An 18,204-nucleotide genomic window follows, 5' to 3' on the forward strand; every position below is an offset into this window, starting at 1 on the left:
GGAAACCAAGGAATGAATGCATTTCTAGAAGAAGGAAAGAATCTGTTACTTCCAGCATAGAGTCAAGTGAAGCCTCAGAACTAATTATGGAATGTGGCATGTAGCGGTCTTTAGTGACTTTGAAAAGCACTGTTTTGGCAGAAGGGTAAGGATAAGAGACTTGTTGAGTGGGTTCAAGGGAGAAGGAAGGGAAAAAATTGGAGACTGAGTTTAGACAACACATTCAAGAAATGTTTCTGCAAAATAAAAAGAAATAAGGAATCAGAATGAGGGAGGGTGGGCATTAATATGTTCTTTTAAGATGAAAGCTACTAAAGCATGTTTGAAAGCTGATAGGAAGAATCTGTTAAGAAGAGGAAAAATGAGTGATACTAATAAAAAAAATTTTAAAAAGACACAAAGAGTCTTGTCTTTGAGTGGGAGAGAGAAGATAGGAGAAAAATGGAGTGGTTGGCCTTAGACTGGGATAAATATTAGTCAGGTGAGTGGAAAGATGTGGTGAAAGTGCCGGAAAATTCTATTCATATTGTTTCTTTTTCCTCAGCAGAACAAAAGAAACATTCATCAAATGAGAATGAGAAGGGTATGGGAGGTATTGAAGATGCAGGAGAGAGTGGAATCATCTCAGAAACTGGGTTAATGACTGGTCTGGAGCAGGGGAAAGTGTTACTGCTCAGCACTAAATGTCCGTTTGGGGTTAATGATACATTACTTACATGATTACAAACAGTGGCTGGTGATGTACTAATATTTTTCTCACTAACTTTGTGATATTTCATGGAATTCTTCAAACTAATTAATTTAAAACTCATCCTTGAAAAAATTTTCTTAAAGAGAAACTAGTTCTATAGTTGTTATTGAATGTATAAATTGATTGTTCTCAGAAATGTGATTGTAATATGTTAAAAAATATATTAAAAAATCCATGTCTTGCCGAAACCAGCTTGGCTCAATGGATAGAGCGTTGGCTTGGGGACTGAAAGGTCCCGGGTTTGGTTCAGGTCAAGGGCATATACCTTGGTTGCGGGCACATCCCCAGTGGGGGGTGTGCAAAAGGCAGCTGATCGATGACTCTCTCTCATCGATGTTTCTAACTCTCTATCTCTCTCCCTTCCTCTCTGTACAAAATCAATAAAATATATATTTAAAAAAGTAAGTACCATAAAGATATTAAAAATGCTTATAATGTGTGCATGCATTAATTCATTAAAAAAAATCTAAAAAAAAAATCCATGTCTTTATATCATGGATCTTTAGCAAATTTTAGGACTTAGCAATGTAAATTTTTAAAATTATGTGATTTTTTTTCATTTGTTCATCTTTCTATTTTGTCCTTTCCTACATTGAAAGCTTTAACCTTTTCAAAACCTCTCTCCCTCCTTCTCTCTCAGGTAACTAGTTCTATAATATAAACAGTCTCCAAAGATTGTTTCTAAGGCTTGTAAAAGTAACTTTAACCTCTAGAGTCCTTAACTTTTATTGGTTATCTCACTTAATGATATGATGGCCTGATGATATTTACATTGGTATTTATGTTTCCTCAAAGGAATAAACACTTTGAGTTTCTGTTGTTATGATCCTTATTTGGAAATTTCTGAAACACTGCTAGAAATTAAAAATAAAATAAAATCTATGACCATTGTATTTCTTCTTTATACAAAGAGTTTTAAATTTTAATTTTATTTAAGTTAACAATGAGCAACTCAATAATAATTATGGAATATTTTGATAGTAAAATATCTATGTTTTTTTAAAAAGACTTTCTTCAAATATACTGAGATTAAGCAATGAAGGAGTCCAAACCATTTTTTGTCTTATTTTTATGAGATCAATCCAAGAAAAGATAGTAAAGCCCCATATTTTCTAATCTTAAGAAAAAATCCTGTTGATAGCAACTTAATGGATATTTAATAAAGTAAAGAAACTTGGAAATACATTTACTCACTCAAAAAAGAAGGATCAGTATAAAAGGCCCTTTTTACTTTTATACATTTAATATTTTAAAATATTTATTCATTTTTGTTTTACAATAAGCATATACACTAACATGACCAAATTCGTTCACCCTTTAATAGTTTCCATATTTTATGAACTGTGTCAATATTTAACTTTTCTTGCCATACCCTTAGGTAAATAGGTCTACTTACTGGGAAATGGGTTGGTTTTATTCGGGACTCTTAAGCCTGTAAAGCGATGAATCTGAAAATGTAAATCATGTGGTTTCCAATGCTTTCCAAAGAAAATCCACACGTGAGCAAGAGGAGAATGGATAGAACAGTTCTGTGCCTCCAGCTTCTTCATAAGTCTGACTTTTTTAGAGTCATATGGCTTCCAGGAAAACACATCATTAGGATGAGCAGCTTTGGAATGAGAAAGACCTGGTTGTTTGATTAGTCAGAAAGCATTGACCTTTATAAGAAATTTTATTTTTTTAATGATTTAAACTAGGGGATTTCAGGAAAATTGGAAGAAGATTTCAATAAAAAATGACCCCATCTGAATAAATCATAACATAGTTATGACCAGTTTCCATAATACACTAAAATATGTGGCTATTTTATGCAAATTGATATCTGTTCATCAATAAGAAGGAAGGAAGGAAGGAAGGAAGGAAGGAAGGAAGGAAGGAAGGAAGGAAGGAAGGAAGGAAGGAAGGAAGGAAGGAAAGGGAGGAGGAAGGAAAGAAGGGAAGGAGGAAGGAAAGAAGGGAAGGAGGGAGGGAGAGAGAGAAAGGAAGGAAAGGAGCAAAGAAAGAGGAGAGCTAGAAAAGAGACAGAAGAAAGATGATTTAGAAATAGCAATGAACATTATGGTGATCGTAACTTTTTATGGCCTATAACCCACCAATTATTCCATCAAAGTAATTAGATCCAAAGATAACTAGCAAGATTTATACAAACTAAAAATTGCAACCACTTTCTATATACTAGCATTATATTACTTAATCACAACTCCATGAGTAGCTTTTAAAATTAACTTCATCTTGCCCTAGCTGGTTTGGCTCAGTGGATAGAGTGTTGGCCTACGGACTAGAGGGTCCCGTCAAGGGCAAATGCTCAGGTTGCAGACTCAATCCCCAGTAAGGGGGGTGTGCGGGAGGCAGCTAATTGATGATTTTCTCTCATCATTGATGTTTCTATCTCTATCTCCCTCTCCCTTCCTCTTTGAAATCAATAAAAATATATTTTAAAAATAGGGTTTTTTTTAATTAACTTCATATTTAATGTTGAAGATAAAGCTCAAGAGGGGGTAAATAACTTTTTCAAAGTCACATAGCAAAATTACAAAACTGAGGCTTGAACTAAAGTGTTGCATGCCAATATCTTTCTTTCCTAATCCTTATAGGAAGGAAATAATTAGCTACTACTGTTCTCCCTCCTTCAGCTTTTGGGCTTTCCCACTATTATATAATTATTTTGATAATTATTAAATTATGTCTACATTCTTCCTAGATGTTCTGTTTCAACTAAATTACTTGTATAGTAATTAAGATTTAATGTACTAAAGCTGTTTTGGTTCTTATAACTTTATTTTTGAGAATAAAATGAACTATTGCAAATATTATTGTGTTTCTTTCCACTAATACAGTCAATATTTTTAATTAGAATTACAGACTTAGAAAGCTCTTAAATATTCCCATGCCAAGGCTCCACCCAGACCAATTAAATCAGACTTTGGTGAAAGCTTTCAAGTAATTGAGGATTTCAGAGCATATTTTACTTAGCACAGCTGCCTTTTCATCATGTCAGGAAATTAAGGGGTTTTTTTTATATACTTCTCAGTTTTGTGTCATGCATGAAACTTGATATACTTCTCAGTTTCATGTCATGCATAAACTTGAGCATCATAACTTATATGGGCTTATCTAGGTTACTAATATGAAACAGGGTTGAACCATGTGAATTTGGTTGAACGAAATATATTTAACCACCTGGGTTTTATTTATGGGTGGTCTGAGAATCAAAATCATTCCAAAATTGGTTCAAAAATAATTTTACTAGCCCATAAATGCTTTATTGTATGGTGATTAATAGCACAGGGTTTTTTCGTGACAAAGATCTTTATTGAAAACCCAACTCTGACTTTTTTGTACAGTGTGACTCTTCGCAAATTATTCTCAAACTCACAGTTCTTTTGCCTTTGAAATATGGAAACTATACCACATTATCTGGGAGAACTGTGAAGAATAAATTACCGTATTTTTCAGACCATAAGACGCACTTTTTTTCCCCCAGAAGTGGGGGGGAAAAGTCCCTGTGTCTTATGGTCCAAATATAGCCTACACATATATTGTAAAAAAAAGTTTTTTTACTTGCCCGGCTCTGTGTGGTCTCTGTGTGCTTGCCCGGCTCTAAAATGGTTCTAAATGCTGCTGTTTACTTTACAGGGTTGATTACATGTGTTTATGACTGTGATGTTGGGTTTTAATGCACATAAAATATTTTAGGACACTATTTGTTTCAGAATCTTTTTTTCTTTATTTCCCTTCTCTAAAAACTGGTGCGTCTTATGGTCCGAAAAATACGGTACTTATAAAATATCCATTAAAGCATTTAGCCCATGATTGGTACATGAAAAGAACTTAATAAATACAGCTACTCTCATTATTATTATTTGATTTAGAAATAAGAGTCACATTTTCTGTAATATTAAAGACCTTTACTGTTATATTTGTGGTTGGCTGATTTACCGTTTAATTAGTTGTCTTGCTTTGATTCGGATTGGATTGATTTTTCATTTTCTGTTTGAGAATACTAAGACAAAGCAAATTATTATCCACCAGACAGTGCTTTAAACTTTGCTAGTATATAACATAAAACCCATTATGTAATAGCTCCAATTTTCTTCTAAGAAATGAGTGGCAAAATGTTTTGTTTCTCTCCTTACATTAAAAACTGCTGATTTCCAGTATAGTCTCACACCTAGAGTTAAGTGGTGGCAGAAATTAACACAGTGCCCTATTTATTTTCTCAATTTTTAGAATTATAGCATTATTTGTAATATTATCTGCAAAATTTTTGTCCCCTTCACTAGGTAAACTATAAGCATTTTAAGAGCAGAAATTTCATCTCTAGCACGGTGACTAGCTCATGGTAAATGCTCAATAAATATCCCAAGAGAAATAAATGGAATGTGTGTTGTACATCTAATATGCCCTGCAATGATTCATTTTTTTAGAACAATCTTTTGATGTAGATAGCATTAATCCCATTTCACAGATGAAGAAATTGAGCCCAGAGTTAATGAACTGAAGGGTTACATGACCTAAATCATAGCCTTGGGTCCTTACTGCTGGTGGCACTCCTCAGGGGCAACTAACCATTATGCTTTCCTATAAATCCAATCTTGGTGTTTTCCTTTACATAAATAGAACTGAGTCCTGTACCAAGCATTTTCCTGAGAACTTACATTAGACTCTCAACTTCCAAATGCAAGTGAAGAAGATTTACTCTTTACAAATTGGATTGGAATTCCAATCTGGCTGGTGGTCAATTCTTCCATGACAAATAGGTTATAACCCAGTTCCAGAGAGAAAAATGTGAGTAGGTGTCTGAAAAGACAGATACCACCAGCAAGATGAGTTAATTTTTCCTGTATCGGCAGGCTTTCTGCTTATTCTGGCTCCTTACTGAGCATTTGGCCCTGAAAAACAAGACTTACCAGGAAATTGAAACTTGTAACCAAACAGGAGAGGCCACTTGCCTTGTAGCATGTCTCAACATTGATCTCTCAGCATCATAACTTGTGTAATCTCCTATTTGGAATTGGATATAAATTTGAATCCGTAGCAATGTTAAGTTTTTATTTCATCTCATCGAGTAGAGAATTCTTACTGGAAATTCTACCTGTGGTTCTTCCCGTAACTTTGTGGTATTAGGAGCCTTTTAACTTCTCTGGGAATAAGATAGTCTGCAAAGCCAACGTTATAGAGAGTTTGAAAGAAAAAATAAAATTTGTTTATGTGAGAGAACAGTACTTGCTGGAGAGAAGGCAGCATGGCTAGACATGGTGATAAAAATGGAGCAAATGGCCTGGCTTGTGTGGCTCCAAAATTGAGAGCAACCTATGAACCAGGAGGTCATGGTTTGATTCCCAGTCAGGGCTGGATCCCCAGTAGGAGGTGTGCATTGATGTTTCTCTCTCTCTCCTTCATCTCTGAAATATATATATACCGGGCTATGTGTGATATATATATATATATATATATATATATATATATATATATATATATATATATATATATACATATATATATATATATAATTTTATTTTTTTTAATAGAGCAAATGGCTGCCAGTGACTCTTGTGGACACATTTCAGAAAGTAGAGGAGGCAGAGAATAGGGTATGGGCACCAGCCAAGTGGAACTTGATGGAGAAAGAAAAGCTAAGAGCATTGCAGCAGGCACATAGTGGGTGGAAGTTAGAAGTTGAGCTGCGTACACCGGGCCCAGGATATTTCCCCCTGAATTATGTCAGGGATATGGTGACTGCTATAAATGGGTATCAGAAGTAGAACATGAATGGGAGTTGATTAATAGGGAATAGCAATAGAATAGTTTTAAAGAAAAAGAGCCCACCCTCACCGCCCCCCCCCCAATAAAAAGGAGAAAAAGGAGAGAAAGCAGATTCTGACCATTGTATCTTCTGTGTTACAGAATAAAGGAACAGAACAATTCAGCATGAGGGTCATGGTATGGAGAACCTTAAGGATCACTTATGGAGAAGGAGGATGTCAGAGGAAGAAACTCCAGGAAGCCACCTCAGAAAAAAAAAATTACTCTGAAGCATGTATTGGATGAAAATAAGTAGAGTTATTAAAGGGAAAAAAGGATACTGGGCAAACAAGCTGAGAATCATAATAGAAATTAATATTTGAAATAAATTTTATTATTATTTACCAATGTAATTTTTCTACAAATAAAATTATATTTCAAAAATAAAACCAGTTAAAATATATAATGGAATTTAGCACTGCATTTTAACCATTTTTTAAAAATATACTAGCTTCAAACATTTTTAAATAGTTTGGGTCTCTCATTCCCTGAAAGATGTTGACCCTGACATAAAGATAGAAGAGTATAAATGTTTGTGTACATACAAGTAATGCATAAATCTAAGGATGAGGAATTAGAGAAAGTGAGAAAAGTATAGAAATAATAAGTGAATAAACTCTAGGATTCTCATTTACCAGGTGGAAGACATAAAAATATATCTCTGACAAAGATCGCTAAATGAGCACAAAGTGAAATAAAGTGGTGGTAGAAGAGTCTTCTACCTAGACATCTGATAAAATTAGCAAAAAGTAGAGAATTGAATACATTTGTGACCTTTGTTTTAAAAAGTTAGTTTTAAAGAAAGAGAAAGTTAAAAAAAAAAAAAAAGGAGCTATTTCCACAAAGAGGAAATAAACCCACATAAATACAGTTAACTAATCTTCTACAAAGGAGCAAAGGCAATACAATGAAGAAGAGATCATCACTTTTCAACAACTGATGCTGAAAGAAACTGGACATGTACATAGCAAAAAATAATAATAAATCTATTCATAGGGCATATGCCCTTCACACACAAAAAAAAATAATTCAAAATGAATCATAGACCTAAATTTAAAACCCCTAGATTTCAGAGGAGAGATAAATGTTAGGAATAGCAACGACATTTTAGTAAAACACCAAAGGTATAATCCATGAAAGAAATCACCGATTAAGCTGAACTTCACAAAAAAATAAATAAATAAATAAATAAAAATAAATAAATAAATAAAAAATTTGCTCTCCAAAAGACACTCTTAAGAGAATGAGAAGACAAGCCATAGAAAATATTCGCCAAGACATATCTGTAAGGGATGATTATCCAAACTATTCTATTGCTATTCCCTATTAACCCCTTCCCCCCCCAATTCATGTTCTACTTCAGGCAACCCATTTATAGCAGTCACCATATCCCTGGCAAAATTCAGGGGGAAATATCCTAGACTCAGTGTACCAGCCCAACTTCTAACTTCTACCCGCTATGTGCTGCAATGCTCTTAGCTTTTCTTTCTCCATCAGGTTCTACTTGGCTGGTGCCCATACCCTATTCTCTGCCTTCTCTCCTTTCTGAAATGTGTCCACAAGAGTCACTGGCAGCCATTTGCTCCTTTAAAAAAAAAAAATATATATATATATATATATATATATATATATATATATATATATATATATATATTTGTTTACTTATTTATTTCAGAGAGGAAGGAGAAAGAGAGAAACCACAGACTCACACGTTAGGAGGCTCTGGTCGTTTCACCCCGTCGTCTTCCTGCCTGGGTCAGGAACCTGCCCTCCTCAGAGGCCACCAGGGCATCAGATGAAGGGAAGCTTTTCACTGGAGGGTTGAGTTTTGACACCAATGAACAGTCGCTGGGGCAGGTCTTCTCAAAACATGGACAGATTTCTGAAGTGGTGGTCATGAAAGACAGGGAGAGCCAGCGGTCACCGGGCTTTGGGTTTGCCACCTTTGAGAAGAACATCGGTGATGCCAAAGATGCCATGATGGCCATGAGTGGGAAGTCTGTGGACGGGCCACAGATTCGAGTTGGCCAGGCTGGAAAGTCATCTGATGACTGATCTCGTGGGTACCGAGGTGGCTCTGCCGGTGATTGGAGCTCTGGAGGGTCCCAGAGAGACAGCTACGACAGTTATGCTACACACAACGAGTAAAAATCCTTCCTGCTCAAGATCGTCCTTCCAATGGCTGTAATATTTAAAGATTTTGGGAGCTTCACTGAACCACTAATGTGTAGTGAACACACCTCCTTGTACCCACTTTTGTAGTCTAATCAGCTCTGATCTTGTCAAACACAGCCTGACTGCTTCTGACCCCCGAGATGGCTTCAATACCAGGCTTTATTTTTTTAAGGTAACACTGTCCATTTTTTAAGAGTTTTAAAAAACGTTTTGAAAAGCACTTCAGATTTTACTTTTTCTCTTTTTAGCATGAGCCATGAGTTTTTTAGAAAATCATCGGGGTTCTGTGGGTTTTTTGGTTATTGGTTGTGTTGTCTTTTTTTACTTCCCTTTTTAGTGGGGTTGGCCTGGTGAAGCTGGGTCCTCCAACTCAAATCTTTCAGAGATTGGATGGACTCTGAGTCTGCTCTCTGTTGGAAGCTGAGGGAGCTGTGGCTTTTTTCCAACTTCAGGTACAGTTTCTGAGTGTAGCATGGGAGGACCTGTCCCAGATCCCAGGTGGCAGCAGAGGTGCCTTGCCACGTGGGCCTGTCCTGTACAGCCAAGGACTTACAGTAGACTTGGAGATGTCACCAAGAGGTTCTCGAAAATGTTTATTTATACTGTCCTTTTTTACTGGAAGATGTGCATATTCCATTGATGTTGTATTTGAAGTGGTTAAGGAATTCTTGTACACAGTTTTGTTTTGGTTTTTGCTTTATGAAGAAGATTAAAAATAAAACATCTGAAATGAAAAAATACTGTCAACAATAAAAAAAAAAGAGATGAACATACACCTGACCAAAGAAATTATACAGATGACAAATAAGCATATGAAAATATGCTCAACCTCATGTGTCATTAACCTCATGTGCAAATAAAATAACATGGAGATGCCACTATGTACCTATTAGAATGGTTGAAATCTAAAACATAGCAACATCAAATGCTGATGAGGATGTGGAGCAAAAGGAACTAATTGCTAGTGAGAATTCAAAATGTACAGCCATTTTGGAAGATTGTTTGTCTGTTTCTTACAAGGCTAAACATAACTTATCACATGATCCAGAAATTGTGCTCCTTGGCATTTACCCAAATGTACTGGAAACTTGAGTCCACACAAAATTTGTGCACAGATGTTTATAACAGTTTTATTTATAAGTGCCAAAATTTGGAAGCACCAAAATGCCCTTCAGTAAGTGACTGGATAAACAAACTGTGGTATATCCAGGCAATAGAATACACCACTCAGCATTAAAAAGGAACAAGCTAGCCGAAACCAGTTTGGCTCAGTGGATAGAGCATCAGCCTTCGGACTGAAGGGTCCCGGGTTCGATTCCGGTCAAGGGCATGTACCTTGGTTGCAGGCACATCCCCAGTGCGGGGTGTGCAGGAGGCAGCTGGTCGATGTTTCTCTCTCTTTGATGTTTCTAACTCTCTCCCTTCCTCTCTGTAAAAAACCAATAAAATAAATGTTTAAAAAAAAAAGGAACAAGCTATTAAGCCATCAAAAGACATAGAGGAACCTTAATTTCATATTGCTAAGTGAAAGAATCCAACTGAAAAGGTTACATATTGTGTGATTCAACTCTATTACATTCTGGAAAAGCCAAAACTATGGAGACTATAAAAAGAATCAGAGACTTCCAAAGGTGATGGGGGGATGAAGGGATGAATAGGTGGAGCACAGAGAGTTTTTAGAGCAATGAAACTATCCTCTATGATACTATAATGGTGGGTACATGTCATCATACACTTGTCAAAAGACATTGACTATACAATACCAAGAGTGAATTATAACCTAAACTATGGAATATTGGTGATAATGATGTATCAATGTAGATTCATTGATTATAATGAATGTGCCACTCTGGTATGGGATGCTTTATTGAGGTTCCTGGTATGTTGCAGGCACTCAACAAATATTTGTTCCCTTTTTTCCCTCTTGATTGCACAGAGTGTAAATGTGAAGGTAAGGAAGGGGCTTCTTTTTTCCTTGCTGTTGTTTTCCACAATTTATAAGAAGCATCTCGTAATTAAACCCCAAGATTGTTAGCTCCACTATTCAAACAACCCCTCTGTTCAAACTGCAAGACAAGATAAGCTACTTTGAAGGCTCCATTCTTGCATACCCCTCCTCCCTGTGGTTTTAATGACTCCAGGGAAAATGGTACCGGAGAGTTTCTAGTTAGTAGAAGTGCTCTACTCCCTCCCTTTCAACCCCAAGCTGCTCCCCTTTCAGACTCTTTGGTTCTAAGAATGGTTTACAGGCTTGTGAAGATGCTGATGAAGACACCTCCCAAGAACATCTGCCCGGACTAAAATAGCAAACAAACCTTCAGCCCCAAAGACAATCCGCTGATTATCTACTCAATTTCAGCCCAAACCCCACCCCCTTCCTTGTCACCTAGCAACAGCAGCTAAGGCTTTAAAGGGAGGATCCCCTTCTTATTCTTTGCCCTTGTGTTAATTAGCAATGCACCAGCCCTTCCTCTTCTTGGAAAATAAAATAAATTTCCTCTCTGTATCTCTTCTTTTAGTCATTAATTCTTTCACAGTCCACATCACCAGCCAGAAACCCTAACACAGCGAATATGTTTTTCCTATTTCTCTTAGGAGCAGTCTGGGAGGGAACAACTGCTCTACAGATGATAAAACTGGTGAGAACTACCACTGGGATCTGACTTCAGTGCTATTGCTTTTCACATTTTCTCCAATGACATAAGTACAGTCAGAGAGAACTTGCATATCACAAGGTACAGGAGTCAAAGTCCAAGTTGAGTAGGACCCAAAAAGATCTCAGTCAGCTGGAGGAATAGGTCAAGTTTAACACATGCAATTGAAAAAAGTGAGTGTAAGCTCCCACATCTGGCTCCAACTCAAGTGTATATGGATAAACATCATATTTTAGATTGAAGAGACCTATCCCATCACTCTTTTATGCATTTAAGAAGAACATGCTTGTAAACCATTTACCTAATTTCATATTTGCTAAATGTTGTGCCCAGATTTCATGATCCCCAAAGACCACCAGGGAGCCGAGTCTGATGCAAAAGCAAAAGAGTCCTTTATTCAGGCTAGCCCGAGCTCACCCCCCACATACCGACACAGCGACAAGGTGGAGGAAGAGAGAGGGTTTCTCTAGAACAAAGGATTTCTAGGGGTGGTGAGGTCACTGCTTTGGCTGACCCTGATTGTTGGGTGAGGGCTAGAGTCTCGTTACATAGTGACATAGTTACACAAAATGGAGGATGCAGCACAAGATGAAGTCAAGAGTTGGCCCCGCCCTGCCCCACAGTACAAATTGGAGTCAGGAGTTAACCCTGTCCTGCCCTCTCATTGAACTTGTTAAAAGATTTATTTTCGTTATATTGTATGTTAATTTATATGTGATATAAGCCCTTAACCAAGTGCAATTTTGTGAAACTTGGCACTTTGGCTTAAGTTTAAATTTATGAGAAAAGTAAGCGAAGTCTGTGCCTGAATGACTCAAATAGAAGAGATGTTCTCTTTCCCAAATGTCTTCAGGCTATTATAACACAACACGGCCAAGATGATGTGGAGGATAAAGCAACATGCTCTTTCCTCATATGTGATACTCGTGTTCCTGATAGAGGAAATGCTTCCTTATAAGTACAAAAAAACAAGACTTGAAATCTGGGGGGGGCTTAGGGGGAGGAGAGGAGGCATCTGAGAGCAATTATAATTTTGAGTAATTCAGCGTCACTACTATCATATTATAGAACCAAGAAACAAACCATAAAAATAAAAATATCTTTTTAATACTAAAAATGAAGAATAATGGTAGTTTCTTCAGGATTTTGAAGATACATGAATGCAAGAGTCCCATCCTCCCCAAGGACACTAGAAAATGAGGGAAATTAAATTGTTGCTCTTTGAGAATGAACGTCACTTTCAGATGAAGAGGAGGAATATGCTAAGTCCCTAAAAATAACTAGATGATTGGGGGATGATAATTCAAGTAAAGCAAGGATATAGAGACATGGTTTGGAGAAACACAGAGGAGGCAATGGTTCACGGGGGGCAAGGTGGCTCAATAGTCAACAAGCAACCATCTGATGCCTAGGTCAGCTCTCTAGGTGTTGAAAAATACTAGAAACTGTGTGCTCTGGACAAGGGATGACCCTGCTTGTTAAATACAATTATGTACATTTATATGTATATGTTTTATATATTTATATTTTACATTTAACTTGTGGGAAGTTTCAGTAAAACTAATAATCAAGGCTGGGCAGCATATCGGATCTGGTAAATAGTGAGCCCCATATAACCAGCACCATGCCAGGTTCTGAGATCAGAGCAGTGAATTAAAACAAAAAGGTCCTATTCTCATGGAGTTTGCAATTTAATTTATTCTGTAGGCTATCATGATAGGCAACCAGTTGCCTCGCCAGCAACCTCACACTACCAAGCACCATCTTTTAGACCCTGAAAGACGTTAAATCTGGGTAAAATTTCCCAGGACGCTGCTGACCCAGCAGAGGCCAATCACAAGAAGCCAGATTGCATTCTTCTGCCCCACAGAGAGCTCTTTTATGTAACAGGTAATAAATCTATGATATTTTATAGCCCTAAGGCAAGCTATAACACAAGAGCAAAAATAACTTGGTTCAAGAAGTGATTGAAGGAAATAAGTGTATTAGACACTGATCCTGGGTGGCGGGACTACAAGAGGCTTCTGTAATGAGGCAGGATGGGGGGTGAGAGAGACACTGTGGCTTCTTCTGGTGGTTGAATTCAAGAAACACAGAGCGCCCTCTCTTCACACTCTCTTAATACAGGTGTTAAGAATGAAACATATTGCCCTAGCTGGTTTCACTCAGTGGATAGAGCGTTGGACTGTGGACTGGAAGGTCAAGGGCACATGCTCGGTTGCGGGCTCAATCCCCAGTAGGGGGCGTGCAGGAGGCAGCTGATCAATGATTCTTTCTCATCATTGATGTTTCTATCTCTCTCTCCCTCTTCCTTCCTCTCTGAAATCAATAAATACATATTTTTAAAAATGAATGGAAAATGTATCTGGATTCACCATAGATCATCAATAGGAGCTTCTTTTCCCTGAGGTTATAATAAAACCCCACCAGGAAAGCATGCCTTCGTCCTATATTTTGTGTAATGAAAATAACAAAATGTTACTGCTGGGTAAGTGCTGGCCATACAAAAATGTGGAGGCATAGAAAAGGGTTTGCAAATGAGGGACACACTATAAGTCTGAGAGGTAAGCTACTTCTTAGGTTTGAGGAAAGTAGCAGAGTGCAGTGTAAATAAAAATAAACTTCGAAATTGAAAGTCCTGCCTTAAGGCCCGGCTCCATCATTACCCACTGTGGAGTTAGAGCTCTTGTTGAAAATTTCTTCATCTGGAGAACCTTGTACTTAACCTGAAGTAGCCATCTCACTTACACAGGAATAACCATCAGCCTGCTTCTCTGTCAGGACAATTCACTGTGCGGGTCATCTAGACAGTTGCATGGGATTGAGATCAGAGAGGGAGGTAGATGACCACAGCCAGAGATTTAAGCAACCCTCTCTCAGCTCAAAGGCCTCGTCCACCCATCCCTCACATTAAGCACAAGAATCCAAATGTGTACATCAATCTATACCTGGACAGAGAGCCCTAGCAGGCTGCTATCACTGAAGAAAAGATTGTAATGACTTCTGATGGAACCAGAGCCAGAGCCTCAGAACACTCAGGGAGGGGACTGGGGCTAGCACCTGCCCAGAGAGAGAAAATCTCTTCACTGCCTTGCATCACGACTTTTCTCCAAACCAAACACCGTTTCGTTGGAATTGTAGCTGGATCAAGGGCAAGAAGGTCTGCGAGCAGAAATAAACCAGAAAATGGTGTTGGAATATTATTTGCCAAGAGATGTTACTAAACGCCCTAGACAAAAAGGGTTCTTTGGTCCAACGAACTTGGGAAACATTGCAAACTAAATCACACCCTTGAAGATTTGCCATTTCACAAGAGCATACTGAGGCTCTTTGCTCTAATACTACTTTGACCCACAAGGACCTTTCAGTTCTTCAGCCACACCAACATGACTTAGGGTGTTCAATGAGCCATTTCCTCTGCCTACAGTCTTGTTCCTTCTGATCATCACATGACTGCCTCCTTCTTTTTATTAGGAACTCAGATTAAATGGTCACAAAGCTTGTGACCTTCACTGGATCACACCTTCCCAACAAACTTTCCTGACCACCAAATTGAAACCAACCATCAGCCCACTCTATCAAATATTAGTAGCAATTGTTTTCATTTTCTGCATGTTAAATAAGCTCCACATAACCGTAAATTTTTCTTCATTTTCATCATTGAATCCCCAGTACATATAAGTATCCAACACAGTTTTAGCACTCAATAAATGTTTGTGAATAAATTGTTGACTAGACATCTGCCGTTTCATATACTATAGTTTGGGATATAAAATCTAGTTTCAACGTATTTTTGGATAGGTGGGGAAATGTTTGCCCACAGTGATACACTGGCTTTCCTAAGTCCTGGCATTCACTGCAAGCACGAGAAAAAGCAAGATAGAACTACAGTAAATCCCAAGATGAGAAATAAGTAATCAACATTTGTTGAATGACCGCTATGTGCTTTTCAGTGTTAAAGTTTATAGCATCACTAAGTACTTACAACCCTACCAAAGGGGCCTTAGCATGTGTATTACTTCAGATGAGGAAACCAGGGCTCTAGCTAACAGAAAGCAGGACTTAAATATGAACCCAGGTTCAAGGAAGCCCAAAGCTTATAACCTTTATACTGGATCACACTGCCTTTCTAGAGTGGAAGAATCTACCATGGACTTAATCATCAATAGTAAAAGTGGAAGCATATCCTAACCAAGAGAAATGCAAGTGCCCACTCGCAGACACATAAGTTCAAGGTCAGAGCATGCCCAGGAACATGCTACTGAGATAAAGCTTTTTAAATCCTGCCTCTCAAGAAGATCGCTGTTCCCAAACCTGGAGTCATGATCAGTCTGTCAATAGGACCCAAGTGCTTTCCACTTGGAGGGTTTTTAATGTGGGAGCAAGAAACAAAGCAGGTCATTACAAATACTTACAACAGAAGTTGACTAGCAGCATACTGGGAAGCTGAAAACCCTCTCTAGATTTTCTAGTTTATTTATTCCATTGGTACATAAATATGCAATTAAAAACATATATCATTCATTCAACAAGTATTTAACGAGCATTTGCCACATCCCAGGCACTGTGTTATATGTTAGCAATATAGCGGTGAATAAGACAGAGAGATTCCCTGCCCTGTTCAATAAATGTTTCATGAATGAATGAATGTATGAATTAATGAATACAGCTAAAGATCTGAAGGGCTTCAAGGGCTACTTGCCAAGCTTTGACAGGTAGGCATTTAGCTTTGCAAAATATATATTTCGGGGGAGGGGGGCGTGGAAAGCATTGAATTACCCCACTATTTCTTATGTAAGTGTCAATTTATCCTGAGTAAATTTGGTTTTGAGTCCTGCTCCAAAGAAAACTATCCCATTGTGCCTCTGCTTAATGAGGCAGGTCAAATCAAGCACCAGCTACCACCTGCTGGTTCTAAGTCCTAGTAAACTGACACCTGAGAACCTTATCTGAACAACTTTGTCACTTTCAAGAAAAGATGTAGTATGACCCTTGGTCAGGGTCCTCCCAACCAATTCCTTAAAATAAATCTTTATAGAAAGATTTATTTTAAGGAATTGGCTCATGGGATCGCAGACACTGCCAAGTATTAACTCTATTGGGTAAAAACTCAGACAAGATTTCAATGTTTACAGCCTTAAGGCAGAATTTCTTCTTTCTGAGAAATCTGTTTTTGCTTTTGAGGCCTTCAACTGCTTGAATGAAGGCCACCCACTTTGTCAGTATGGTCCAGTAGAAAGGTCACTTTTAAAATCAACTGATTGTATAATTACATCCATAAAACACCTTGACAATGGCATGTAGACTAGCTGTGTTTGACCAAACAATTGGGCATGTAGCCAGGGTGACATATAAATCACAACCTCTGGCCAAAGATTTTTGTAGAGCATTGAATTAAGTTATTGTTTTTCTATTTCTCAACCACAGTCCCAAAGTCAATTATTCAGAAAATAAAACAAGTGAAGTTAGTAAGAGAAATAAATATAACAAAGCTGTGTTTTTATTGTTCGCAGAGACACCGCCCAAACTCTACTGATTTCCAAAGGACCGATTACGTGACATGCAGTAAAATAAACAACCCTGTAGAATAGCTAGCCTATTGGTGCTGTCACCATAAAGCCAGGATGCTGTCAAAGAGGGGGAATTACCACTGGATGCCTAAATCAGCAACATCAGAAGCAAAGAAACTATGGAGAATTATAAAGACTTTAGAAAGTAAGGAGGAGAAAAAAGAAGGGAGAGAGAATGATAAAAAGGGAGGAGGAAGAGGGAAGGAGGAAAATGGAGAAGGATTAAAGGGAGGCAGAAGAGGAGGAGAAAGGAGGAATTACAGCCAAAGCTGGTTTGGCTCAGTGGTAGAGCGTCGGTCTGCGGACTGAAAGGTCCCAGGTTCGATTCCGGTCAGGGGCATGTACGTTGGTTGGGGACATATCCCTGGTAGGGGGTGTGCAAGAGGCAGCTGGTCGATGTTTCTCTCTCATCGACATTTCTAGCTCTCTATCTCTCTCCCTTCCTCTCTGTAAAAAATCAATAAAAATATTTTTTAAAAAGAAAGAAAGGAGGAATTACAAAGAGGGAGAGGGTGAGAAGGTAAAGGAAACAAGAATCCTCTTGGGGGCTAGAATATGTTTTAAACTGTGTGTGTGTGTGTGTGTGTGTGTGTGTGTGTGTGTCTGCAGCCTAGAAGGGAGGGTGGCTGGCACTAAGAAAATAAGCTGGAGAAAAGCAGGATAAGTTCTGCGCCTGCCTGTGCCCTCCATTTGCCTGCTCCCTCTTTGCGGAATTCTGCAGCAATAGCCAGAGCCCAGATGCAGGGTCTTTGGAAATAAAATCCCAGCAGAGCAGAAGCCAGCTGGGGTGAAAGGTGAAGAACATGGCAGGACTGAATGGTATCAGGCACGCAATGGGAGCATCCAGAGTTGCTGTTTTAACATGTAGAGGAATTAGAACCTCATACATTGCTGGTGGGGATGCAACTACTATAAAAACAATTTGGCAGTTTTTAACTGTGGTGATGGTTGCTCAATACTGTGATCATACTAAGAACATTTAATTATACACTTTAAATAGGTTAATTGTATAGTATGTGAATTATCTCTCAATAAAGCTGTTAAAAAAAAAAAAAGAATCCTCTCTCTAACCCTAACTCTAATCCCATGCATTCTCTCTGAGGGTTTGAAAATGAAGCCCTGATGATGATAGCTGGAAGGTTGCTGGGGGATAATTTCAAAGATTAACTGTGATTTTTAATGTCCTAGGGCTCCTATCCTTTTCTCTCCTTGAAATTACCAGGATGGCTATAAACTAGAGCAGTGTCTC

Source organism: Pipistrellus hanaki, assembly GCF_964339955.1.
Source record: "Pipistrellus hanaki genome assembly, chromosome: 14".
Lineage (NCBI taxonomy): Eukaryota > Metazoa > Chordata > Mammalia > Chiroptera > Vespertilionidae > Pipistrellus > Pipistrellus hanaki.